Genomic DNA, 14,012 nt, shown 5'->3' with positions numbered 1-14,012 from the left:
AACAAACAAGGTGTACGACTTCCAGTAGGTAACAGCGCATATATGCAGGCACTATAAGCCTGTACCCAGAAAGTCACAGGTCAGATGGGCTGTGTCCAGCCCCACCTCCCACAAGTGTACAGACCATGTACCTTTGTAATGTAGAATAACTGGCCTGAAACCCAAATGCTCATACCTGAACTAATACACATTTCGAATAACAGGCACTGAGCCCTCACTCAGCAGTTCCAAACTTTGTAGGATGTATGCTACCTGTCCTGGCACCACAGTATCCTTGAAATGTATGGAGACTCTCCCTCCAGTCATAGTTAGTTCTGTGTTTTGGGGCTGTCATGCATGGTACGAAGTCTGACCTTGTAGTGCTAGGGTGCTCTTGTGAGTCTTGAACCTGTTGTGTATTACTGCACAGATATCAACATCCTCAAACATCCTCATTGCAGAGTCGAGTGTGGGCAGCATGCAACTTGCAGTTGACATGTCCATCATTGAGTATCAATACTTACATTTTCTTATCCCCTGTGCTACCTATGTAGGTGGCCTTCTGTTGACAGCCTCACCACCAGTATGCAAAGATGTGCAGATATTACACTATGGTAATTACTATGGGTGTACAAAACAATACAATGACATTCATACTGTAACTGCATCAGGCATGCTGGGATATACCCACAATTATATCATTACACTGTACTGTTGACATCATGATACTATTACTACACTTCTATGTATTCATCCTGTGCATCAGCACCATGTTAACCTGTTCCTGCACCGATGTTACAGAATGCAGGAGCTGGCACAGTTTCATCATATGCACAGGATGTGTACTTGGTATGCCTGAGTCTGCCACTGATACAACCAAGTGACATGTCTGTGTTTGTGTGTGTGTGTGTTGGTGAGGGACAGCAGTACAAGATGGGGCAATGTTGATGCAGTGTGTGCGTGTATGCGGTAGCCCTAGGTGTTATCAATTCACATGTGTGTATGCATGCACACAGTTCCACCTCATGGCTGCCATATACAGGTGTTTGTGGACAGCCACAGACTGTACCTGCCAGGTCATACAGATCACTGTCTCTGGCCACGGACATGGTACCTGTGCCTGGCAGGGGTGCTAGTGGTATCAGGTACTAAGCCAGACTGGGTACTGTCATCAGAAGCAGGTGGTTGGTGACTGGAGACAGGTCCCTGTTGGGACTGTCCAGAGCCACATGCACGTGGTCTCTTGGGGTGGTCTGATGACAGCACAGACCCAGCATTGCCGGGGCTGCTGCTGGCACTATGGGAGCAGCCACAGGCCTGTTGCTGTTGCTGGCATACGCCCACGTCGACACCTCAACTGTCCACCATTGCCCTGGCTCATGGACATGTAGCTGTGGAACAGATCTAATGTGTCCCCCCAATGTCTGTCAATGACCTCGGTGAAATTATGGATGGCAGCCGCAACATCACACATACTATCACTCATAGCTGTGCGGCATTCTCTCAGCTCCCTCAGACCCTGTCTGGTGTACCATTCCATACATGATTGTGCCTGCATTACAGCCCGAAACATAGCTGATGTTGAAAGACCTCTGTGGGCACGTCTGACAGGAGCAGTACACCCACGGATGCTCCCACGAGAACCCCTGGACATCTGCCTGTGTGGTACCATGTCAGGACCTTGGCCATGACTGCTGTGTGGGGATGCATGTGCCACCGATAACACATTACCCTGGTCAATGCCCATTGTATCCTGTCCATAACCTAGGGACATTGGTGACAAAGGATGTATTGGCAGGATGACTGTGCGCATTGATGGGGTCAACAGCTGTGTACTGTCAATTGGCTGACCAACGACGGACCCTTGCACACCTCCCTGTGCCATTACACAGGTATCATCATTATCACTATCCATGGCAGCTGATTCAGGTTCCCTGCTGCACAATACCAGAGCAGCACCAGAACCTGTGGGAGTAAGACAGGAAACACAGTTTACAATGTGTACACAATGTCGCCACTGATACACACATGCACACATGCACACATGCACACATCCGCACATGCACACATGCACACAGGGCACATGCACACATGCACACATGCACACATGCGCACATGCACACATGCACACATGCGCACATGCACACATGCACACAGGGCACATGCACATATGCACACTCTTCAGTATATGAGATATTAACACACAGATGCAAACACACCTGCAAACACATAGCACTACTGCTTCAGCCTATTATTACTATTAGTATCACAAGTATTGAAGGTATTGTTATTACACACTCACCAGCATGGATAGGCTACCTTGCTGTTACACCAGAGGGACCTGCAGAAATGAGACATTTATTGTCAGTGGCCACAAATGTGCCATTGATACTGTGAGTATGATACAGTTCAGTAGTACAACAGTTGGCTTCCACAGGTCTACTGCTGATATTGAGAATATCACTCTTGCACAATAATTACCAAGATAACAGCTACAAACTGAGGACACACCACACACATGCATAAACTAACAGTGTACAGAACAGTCAACTATACATATGGCATGTTACCTGCATGCTCCAAGCCCTGCTTCTGGGTGGCTCCAGCCTCCATCATTATGCATGTATGCTGCTACTGTTGTTGCTGTTGGGCTGGAGCCACAACACTTAGGAGTAGTCCCTCCAGTCTGGTGAGGGGGGGGAATGTATAGCTGCCCCACAACCTGTGGCAAGCTGTTGCCTGTGGATATCCGACGCATGCTGACGGACATTTCTAATTAAATCACTGCAGTGATGGCGTACCTGCTCATATGTCAAAAAAAAAACCTAAACTAAACCTAAACCTAACAAACTAAACCTCCCAAATCTCTCACAATAGCTCATCTTAACATCCGTAGCATATGTAACAAACTTCCTGCTCTTCATGCCCTACTAGAAGTCCAACAGTTTGACATTCTCTGTCTTACTGAAACCTGGCTTAAACCCACAATAAAAGATAACGAAATTATCCCCCCTGGCTATAACATCCTAAGACAAGATCATCTTAACAAAAAAGGTGGAGGAGTAGCTATACTCTTCAAAACTGGACTGGAAATAAGTAAATCAGCCCTTACCCCACCACATGACTCTAATGTTGAACTGATTATTTCCAAACTCCCTAAACTCACACAAAACTATTAATATTATCTGCACTTATCTTCCCCCAGGCAACAATTCCCCCATATTAGAAGACCTACTAAACTGGTTTTCAATTAATCTCCTTCAAGAAACAATACTACTAGGTGACTTTAATATTGATTGGAACATGTGCAAACAAACTAATCCATCTACCATTATTAACCTGCACGGATTCCATCAAACCATTAACTCCACAACTAGAACAAATAAAAACAATAACAAAGAAACCATTCTCGACTGGATCTTGACTAATAGTCCCCAACAAATGTATTCAACAGGTACCCTCCCAGACGACCTTAGCAACCACTCTCACATACATCATTAGGCACAAAACTCATCTAACAACACCTCCCTAATTCGCCTCATCTCGCAGCAAAAAACATTTTAACCTTCAGCAGTTTCAAAACAAACTCAGCTTGATTAACTGGTCACCTCTAAAAACTCTCCCAATAGATGAAGCTGTTAACCACTTTAATAATAACTTTCTTACTATTCTCGATCATCATGCCCCCATCCGTTCTATACAAATGAAATCTAAGACAGCTCAATGGCTAACAACCAACACCAAACAACTTATCCTTAGTAAGAATAAAGCTTGGACTAAATGGAGAACCACGAAAGACTCTTTTGATCACCTTAGCTTCAAACAAAAAAGGAACAAGACTAAGCTTGCTATCAAACAAGATAAAAGGAACTATTACACCAAACTACAGCAATCCTCCCACCGCCAACCACAAAAATTTTGGAAATCAATTAACTCACTACTATCCCCTGGCAAGGTTGAAACCCCAACCCACTAGGCTCCTGCCCTGACTCTCCCTACAAACAGCTAACGATTCAATAACTTCTTTACTTCAACCATACTTAAACTGGCCAACCAACAAAGCCCTGACCCCTCTTTACTAGGTAATTCTAACTGCACTCCACCTCTATTTCAACTTAAGGCCATACCTACTAGCTATATTCTTAATTTACAGGCCTCTGCAAACAGGACAAACGGGACCTGTAAGTAGACAGGCACAGTACAGTACACAATGTCACGGGGATCCACAGACACTGACACTGCATTGCAGGGGGAACATGCAGGGACATAACAAGCAAACATGCATACAAACAAAGCACACAGCAGGCCTGGACTAGATATGTAAACAAAAAAGGTTACACCCGAAACATGCATATGCGGGCCTATAATTCCCCAAAAAATCACGGGTAGAGGGGGGTACCCCACCCCCACAAAAGTGTACAAAGCCCTTTCGAATGAGAATAAGGGCCTGCCCAAAGGCCATACCTGTAATAATTTTTAATAACAACATGGCCCTCACTCAGAGTTAAAACTTTGAATTTATTACCTGTCCTGGACCACGTATCCACATGTAGGAACTCCCCTAGCATGTTATTCTGTGTTTTGGGGCTGTCATCATTATGAGGTTGCCTTGTATGGGGGTTGCTTTGTGAGCAACCTTTGGTATTCTCACAGATATAAACACCTAAAAATTTTGCGGTGATTGGAAGCTGCAACTTCATTACATGCCATATTGATTAAATATGTACTTTTTCTTATCCCTTCTCCCTAGTATCCTTCTGTTGACAGCCTCACCCCCTTGCAAAGTTGGATTTTCCTGGTTTATTTGGGGTTAAAAAAAATAAATGAATTATCTGTAACTCACAGGCATCTGGGAAAATACCCAAATGATTATTACACTGTTGTTGCTGATACATTACTACACTTTATTCACCCTTCCAGCACCATTTAACCTGTTCCTGCACCATTTTACAGATTGAAGGGGGCACACATCAATCACATTTACGGTACCTACTCCACTGATAAAACCCAAACATTCTTTGGGTTTTGGGGGGGGACAGCAAAAAGATGGGGAAATTAGCATTTACTACCCTGGGGTTTATCAACATGATCTCACACATTCCCCTCATGGCTGATTACGGTTTTTGGACGCCACAACTTACCTGCCAGGTCATAAGATCACGTTTTGGGCCACACATTACCTGTGCCTGGCAGGGGTCTACAATCAGGACTAACCGACTTACTGCATCAGAACATTTGGGTGCTAACTCCCTTTGGGGAGTCCAACCATGGCTCCGGGGGGTCTAACAGCAAAACCCAATTTTCTTCACTATGGGGCACCAAAAGGCCTTTGCTGTTCTGGCATACCCCCCACCCCTCAACTTCCACCATTCCCTGGTCAGGACTGTGGGGCAGATCTAATTTCCCCAATTCTTAATACCTGTAAATTTGGATGGCACCGCCATCACCTATGTATAGGGGTGTCACACTTCACTCCTCAACCCTGTCTGGTGTACCGTTCCAACAGTTTCCTCATTCACCCCAAACATACTGATTAAAAAGCCCTTTGTACTTGAGGGGGGTACCCCCACTCCCCCACGAAACCCCTCATTCCTGTGTGGACCATTCGGGTGGCCAGGCTGTTTATGCACCACCAAACCTTACCCGGGTTGCCCACGTATCCTTATACCGGGGCTTTGGTACAAAATGTATTGGCGGATGACTTTCTTTGGGGGGGGTCAACAGCTGTTACTTAAATTTACCAACCCCCTGGCCACCTCCTTCCAACCGGTTCTCTTTATACTTCCCGAGCTACAGGTTCCCTCTGACCAAACAACCAAACCCTTGGGAGGACAAAACCATTTACAATGTTACAAAATTCCCCTGATACCATGCACACATAAAATGCACAAACACACATACACATGCACACGGGGCCATACACATGCAAATGCCAACACACATGCCTGACCCACAGGGCACATCACACAGCACACCCCATAAAGTTAAACACCAGAACCAATGCAATAAAACATACACTACGTTCCCTTTTATTACTAAATCACAAGTTTTAAGGTATTTTATTACAACTCCCACAGGGAACTCCTTCTGTTACCCCAAGGGCCTGCAAAATGGACATTTATTTCGGGGGCCCCTTCCCATTGAATTTATTAACATTCAGAGTACAACATTCTTCCACATCTATTTATTTGAGAATATATTTTGCACTTTCCCAAGATAACACCAAACTGAGGAAAACCCATGTAATAACAGTGACAAACAGTAACTATAAATGGATTTTCCTGCACGCCCGGTCCTGCTGCTGGGGGGTCCAGAAAAATGCTGTTTTGTTGTGGGGCTACCACAACATTTGGAGTATTCCCCCCATTGGGTGGGGGGGGTTTTACCCCACCACCTGTGGAAATGTTGCCTTGGATACCCCCTTAACTTTTTAATTAAACAAAAAATTTCCCATATGCCCGGGTTATGGGGCCTATGTCATTTACCGAGGACCAGGTCTTGCCACAGTGCAGCCCTCTCCTGCTGGTTCTGGCTGGGGGGGAAAAGAGAAAACCCCGCACCAGGCTCTGGTGTATCTCCTCATCCTCGCACGAGTAACAGGGTTTCGCGGGTAACCCTAAGCCCTGAAAAGGAAAAGAAAATATGTCAGCAATTTTGTCAAAAAAATATGGCAAAATAAAAACATAATACTCGACTGTAGTGATATAACTTAACCACCATATATGGCATCTGTCTGTATTGGGGGATACACATGTAAATGACCAGATATCAGTGCTCAAACGACAATTGTGCAACAGTACCGGACACACTCCATATGACAGACTAGTATACTGCAGCAGTCAGCACACTGGTTCAGGTCCAATGCACAACCTCACACTGGGGGTTTGTACCAAGGTACTGTATGGGGAACATTATCAACCCATGCACTGCATGCAATGCACGTTACATATTTCACTGGTAATGCACACTACTCTTACTTGCCATAACCCTACCTACACCACAGTCACATACAGGGTAACACAGCACAACATATGACAATGTAGTATGTTTTGACCCAATCCTCACACATCTGTCTCTGGCCTCACACCAAGGACACACACTACCATGACAGACAGACAGTCATTGTGAGCAATCACACCAGTACATAACATGCACCCAGTCACTGGCACACTCATTCCACCTCACATATTTGGTTTGAAGGGGTTTTGGGTTTTCATTGTGTCTTAGGTAGGTATTTGCTATTGGCCCTCCTACAGCAGCATACTGTTATGCTACCCTGCCCTTGTGACACTGTGGGGATGACCTGCTCCTGTAAAAACAGTTAGACGGGGTGACTCATATGGCATATTACGTATGTGCAGAACATTCAGCAGGGGTGTGTCTGACAGCTACTCATCGGGAGCCTTGCTGCTTAATGCTGTGGGTTTACTCCAGGGTATGTCTTATCTGTGGGTAGGGCCTGTACCTCCACCATGTGCTCTTTACTGGTGACAAGGACAAGACATAGGTAATTTGGGGGATGTTGTGAGGTGTTACCATGGTTGTTGGACAACTGTCATGGGTGTGACTTCACTATGTATATCCAGCAGTGGTAACCTCTATGTAGGTAGTCGGGGTGCACTCTGTGGTCTTGTCAGTCACTCTGGGTAATGTGTTTAAATGCATTGACACAGTTATTTCTATGCTGTGTCCTTCTCCATACGGGCTGTCATGGGAGGTACATGTAGGACATTGTGGGGTGTAGGGGGTACAGTGACCTACATGTCCATAGCTGACACACCATGTCTGCTGACACTTTCCATGACAGGTATTACAGGACTAGTGTGCCCTTTTAAAATAAATGGGGAGCCTTTTGACATTGTTTGCCCCCCTGCCAGGGTGGTGGGAGGATCCATATTGGGGGTTATTTTCCATGTTTTGAAGGGGGAGGGTTCATATCCACACGGGTGTTCACCCCATTTTTAAGGATTTAAATAATTAACATTGCCTAATATATATATATATATATATTTATATATATATATATAGATATATATATATATATATTTTTTATATATATATATATATTTTATATATATATATATATATATATAGTAAAATAATAATATAATATGGGGAGAGAGGGGAGAGAGAGAGACAGAAAAGGGGGAGAGAGGAGGGGGGGGAAGAGAGAGAGATAGTCATATACAGACATATCAGACAGTCAGATCTGTCATATGTATATGTATCTACATATATCTATATATGTATGTTTTATTAATATATCTGTAGCATATTCTATCAATCTCATGTCTGTGCAGTAATGAAACCTGGTTCAAGGCTCCTGGAGCACCCCAGCTACCAGGCTATACCTCGATCATGCTTTTCCCCCTCCCAAACCATAAGGGAGGGAGGTCCATATTCAAACACACACCTCCAGGTTAGTGGCAACACATAAACCCCATCCAGGTGCAATAACCGTAGGAAAAAACTGCTATACAACTGGTAGCAGGTTACAGCCCCCCTCCCAATCTCGGGAACCCCATTCAGCCTTCCTGAAGACATTGGAGGATATGAATGTCCCCCAAACACCATCATATTGGGAGACTTCAACTACCCTAACATAACTGGGTGCAGTATGGTAGCCCAAGGACCCTACCCCAAAGGTTCTGGAATTCAAAAATTCAAATGCAATGGAACAGTAGTCACCTCTCCCACAAGGGAGATAATATACTAGACCTGATCATCACAAACATGGGGACAATGTGCTACACCGAAGTATACCCCTCACTAGTAATCTGACCACAAACTAATCACCCTGGATATACATATCCCACCTCCACCCCCAACAAAAAAGACTACAGTAAAAAACTTCTAAAAAGCCGACTTTACACTTCTTAAAACTGAGTGGTATCCTTTAAGCCCACTGGGCCAGTGGAAACCACATCCCACAATGCAGAACCTTCACAAATGCTTTCTGGACATCTCCAAGAATGCATGGATCATGCAATCCCAAATAAAACCAAGCCCTCCCACCAAGGGCAGGCATCCTGTCTGCATCCTGTCTGGTGGACCCCAGCCATAACAAATTGTATAAAAAAAAGCTACTGCACAACAGAGCAAAATCCCATAGAGAAGGCATCTTGATCAGCACTAGTAAAAGCTACATTCTCTCATACAAACATCCAAGGCCAACTTTGAGAGAAAACCCTATGGACACTAAAGATAACCACAAGGTTCCTGCTATGTTAGAAAACCGGGGGAAAACCCCAGATATGTTCAGAGTTAGTTCAAAATGACAAAATACACTGAACCCACAGATATTGCCAACATTCTGGCAGACAGGTTCAGTGCAAATTTTTTCCCCCTCACCCCCAAAAGGGGAAAATACTTATCCCAGCTGATGTAACCCCCCTGTCATCTCAGATGTCCGGGTGAGAACCCCTCAGCAAAGCTATAAACACAGCATAAATGGGACCTGACGGTACCCGGGTTGGGTGCTATGAACCCCAAGAGGAGCTAAACCGCACATAAATGCTATTTAACCATAGCCTTACTACAGGATATGTACCTGAACACTGGAAACAGCAACAGTAGTCCCACTCCAAAAAGGAGGCCCCTCTACAGACCCTGGTAACAAACCCCCATAAGCTTAACCAGCCTGGTCTGCCTATGGAAAGAATCATTATGGAACTAAAAAGAGACATTGGGGACTTACAGACACTTGATCCCACCCATTTTGGCTTTGAAAGGGCAGATCCTGCCTTTTGAACCTGGTTGACTTTTCAAACAGTCACTAGAGCCATTGCAAAAGCAGTCCATACAGCCTACCTGGACGTTTTACACAATCCCCCACTCTGGCATCATAGACAGGCTCAACAGCTGAAATGTAAATCCATATGTCACAAGATGGGTTGCAAATTTAAAGGATAGAACCCATAAATTAAAAATCCTGGGCCATGTCAGACTCAAGCCAGTCACAAGTGGTGTCCCACAGGGCTCTGTCCTGGGACCCCCATGCCTTTTTTCTCAGATGGGGAAGAAACTGGGGGGGTTTGTGGCTGACAAGTTCAGATGACTGCATACTAGGAAATATAAACACCAGCTGACACATACATCCTACAGAAAGGCCTTGAAAGGACAACTGGTGCCGGGGTCATGGCCTTAAACTAAGTGCCAAAGAATGTATAGTCATCCCTTTGGGAAAAAAAAGTACCCAAATTATCACATAGACAGTAACCCACAGGAAAAGTAATGAGACCTGGGGACCCAAGACAAAAGTGACCTCTCATTTGACACCCACGGGCCCAAAATGGTTGAAAGACTTTTTACCTTGCCCACCTTATCATGAAGGGATTCACATCCAGATCAAAGGGGGTCATTGTACCCTATACTCCCCCTTATCAGGCCCATGAATGGACTATGCCCCATTTGGTATGTCCCCACCGGGACTTTCAACAGCTAGGGGGCCCCTACCCACCAAGAGGATCAAGGGTCTCCAACATATGTCATATGCTGCCAGACTAAAGAAACTCCAGCTCTATTCATAGCATACCCCACTTAGAGGTGATCTGTGCCTTGGAACCATGTCCAATCAGGAATTGATGGACATGTTTCCCCCTCAAAATCCAAATCCATCAGAACCACGGGGCTAAAGATTTAAACCTCAGCACAAATATGAATAGGACATGCTGGGGGGGATCCCTAAATCAGAGGCTTCCCATACCCGGAACAGGATCCCAGTTCATGTTAGGCAGAGCCCCTCACTGACCCTTTTATGTGAAATCTTGACGGGGGATGGGAGATCAAAGGGTTTTCCCCCGGGGGCATCTCTGTGTCACTATTTGACAGAGGCACAGTAAACTAATTTTTTAAGGGGGGGCTTCACTGTGTCACTACTAGACAGAGGCACAGTATTCTAAATCTTTTTTACACTTTTTCCATTACATGGGCCATCACTATGGTCTTATAAATGCCCCAGGGCAAAACCTAGTACTAAACTATAAAAATGTGAAACTTTTATGTCTATGTATTTCTACATCCCCTCTATCTATGTATAATATATATATTATATATATATATATATATATATATATATATATATATAATACATACAATATCATATATAGAAAAAATATATATATATATATATATATAACCTTTTAGTTCCACATATGTATAAAAAAAAACATATTTGAAAACATTTACTTTTACAACCAATTGTAACCCTTTTACATTGATGTACAGCCTTCAGGGCAGTTGCAGTATGTCCTGGGCCCCATGCACATCTTCATATACATAATACAGACCAATAACACATTGGAGGGTTCACAGTATTGTTATATTAGTTTTACATTACCTGTGTTTGTTGCAGCTTTTTGCTTTTTCAGAAGGGCCTGCTGTCACTTGTTTGTTTTGTTGTTACTTTTTTTTTTATTCTTTTTTTTCTTTTCTTTTTCTTTTTTCTCTTTCTCTCTCTCTCTCTCTCTTCTCTACCTCCAGAGGGTGCAATGAAAGTATTGCATGTGTGGACTGGGAGTACAAAGCTTTGTAGGTATCTGCACATGTCCATGTGATGGCCTCTGCACCAATTGTTAGCCAGCATTTACTAATTGCATGCAGCCTGTTGTGTAGTGATTGCAGTTCTCACTGTGATTTAGGACAGTGCTATAAAAAAGGGTTTTTTAGGTAGGCATAGCCCTTTCAGATTATCAGGGGGGGGACCATGCTTTTGGGTGTGGACACTGTTCTGTGAGTGTAAGGGTTGGTATGTCTCTCATATTTCAGGCTGTGTTGTAGACACTGCAATGCATGTTGTTCTGTAACCCGAGTATTCCTTCCTCCAGTTTTTTCTCCGTGTGTATGTAAACTGACACCTACGGCTAGTAATACTGTGTATATGGGTGTGTGTGGTTTCCTGTGGGTGTTGAGGGGTAACTGGTATATAGCAGTGGCTCTTGCAATCTGTTGCTATGGCTTCAATATTTTCCCCTTTTCATTCACTTTGTATGCCTGCTAGGGTTTTTCCCGTAATGTGTTGCTATGGCTTTCCTATTTTCCATTTACATTCACAGCTTGTAATTTTCATATCTGTTTGGTCAGCAATTCCCTATGTGTTTGTTGGGTGGGGGGTTTCTGCATGCAGTGTGGTCTGGCCATGGTGTGGGCCTTGACACTTAGAAGGCTATTTGATCATGCTGCTGAGCAGGCCTCAGATACTCTCAGGTGCATCTTTTATCAGCCTCATGGAATGGTACATATCAGTGGGATACATCCATGAAATATTCTGATATTCTGCAGTTGTGACTGTGGGTTATTTTGAGCATATGTAGTACTACCCATTTGTGACGGGGGGTGCATACTTTTAGTTCATAGTTACCATTGCATGTGTTTAAAACCTTTCTGCCTACTATTAGTACATTTCACAGGGAGTCAGTGGGGCACAGTTGACATTTGTTTTCAAATCAGGGACATCCCTGTAACTCAGTCACAGTTGCTATGTCTGGGCTCTTAACTATTCAACTATGGCAGTGTTTATCCTGCTCTGAGTATGTGTGTGGCTTGCCAGGTGCTACTGTGACATTATTACATACTAGCTACCAACTAGCATGGCTGTTTCTCTTTACACAGTGCTATTTTACAAATCCACTAGATTTGACAGTAAATATACATGACATGCTTTGTGTACTAGACTTGCTTTTTCCCCTTTTCATTAATTCCTACTATTTTTGATATATTTCTTTCAGCACAATGTTCTTTATAGCAGTCATGGCTTAGTGGTAAGTCATGCAGACTAATGTTTCCTGGGTTTGAGACTGAAAAATTTTATTTTGCTGCTGAGCAAACTACAGGCCTTGTCATTCAGAGTGACTAAGGCACTTTTAAGCAGGGAAATGGGGTTTGCTGGTTTGGGAAACTCACGCATGCCGCTAGCTTTCCCCCACCAGCTAAACCAAAGCACCCCCTTACTACTGCTTAAAAGTTTACTCCCACCCCTATTTTTTTTTAAAGAAAAAAAAATGGGGAGATAGGAAAGTGGTGAAAAGGGGGACAAAGAGGGTAGGACAGTAGGAAAAAAAGCCTTTTGCAGGAGGGATGTAGGAAAGGCCCATAGCTGCCCATTTCTTTATCAGCAACAGCTGTGCATATGTTTGTAATTTGGTGTGAAAATTTTAAACCTTCCACCCCTTGGGGAGGGGGGAGGACAACAATATTTTTTTACAGCCAATTGTAATTTTACATGTCCAGCAGACATGTGTGAAATGGGCAGCTATTTGGGGGGGTAATTTTTGTGGGGAGTGCCCTTTTTTTTTTTAGGTGAGAGTGGTATGTCAGGTACAGGAAGTGGTATAGCTGGGGAGGTAGGTAGGGGGAAAAAAAGGGCAAACAAGACAAAATGGTGTATGAAAATTTTCACAATTGATGGGGGCGGTTGTTTGTATATCTCGAGCCCATGAGCCCACAGATGGCAACAGTGGAACTGAGATCCCCACCCATGGGCAGTTGCCACTGTGCCTTCACTGCCCAGGACGGGTGTGCTGGGGCTGTGTAGGTGGGCAGCAGGCACCCTGGGTTTTGCCACCGTGCCTCAAGCTGGCGAGGGGCCCCACAGCATGCCTGATCTCCCAAGCACCACAGTCCGGACACTAAAGGGGGAGTGGATGTTCTCCTCCAGCCACGCTTGCAGAGGGGACGAGCCCCATCCCCTGCAGGGTTCCACCCCGGTGGCACAGGGCCACCGGAGGAGGGTCCGCCTGGGCACTACTGCCAGGTGCACTCGCCAGCTGAGGTGGGAGAGGTTCCCCGGAACCCGCCTTCCCCGTCCCTATGTTTTGCATTATTTTTTGACAGTTTGGGTTAGTAATACAATACCATTCACAATTAGTTGTAACAGCATGCATTAGTATTCCCATTAACCAAACACCCATAAATTCAAGCCATTGAACAGCAAGCATAACACATGCATAATTTGAACAACAAAAACAATCCAACAACATGCAGGGTTGATTGATGGCAACAGGCCATCAGGTTTGGATGTATGAACAGGGCACATG

Source organism: Protopterus annectens, chromosome 11.part0 (assembly GCF_019279795.1).
Source record: "Protopterus annectens isolate FY-2018-M chromosome 11.part0, PAN1.0, whole genome shotgun sequence".
Classification (NCBI taxonomy): domain Eukaryota; kingdom Metazoa; phylum Chordata; order Ceratodontiformes; family Protopteridae; genus Protopterus; species Protopterus annectens.
Note: the sequence above shows the minus strand (reverse complement) of the source record.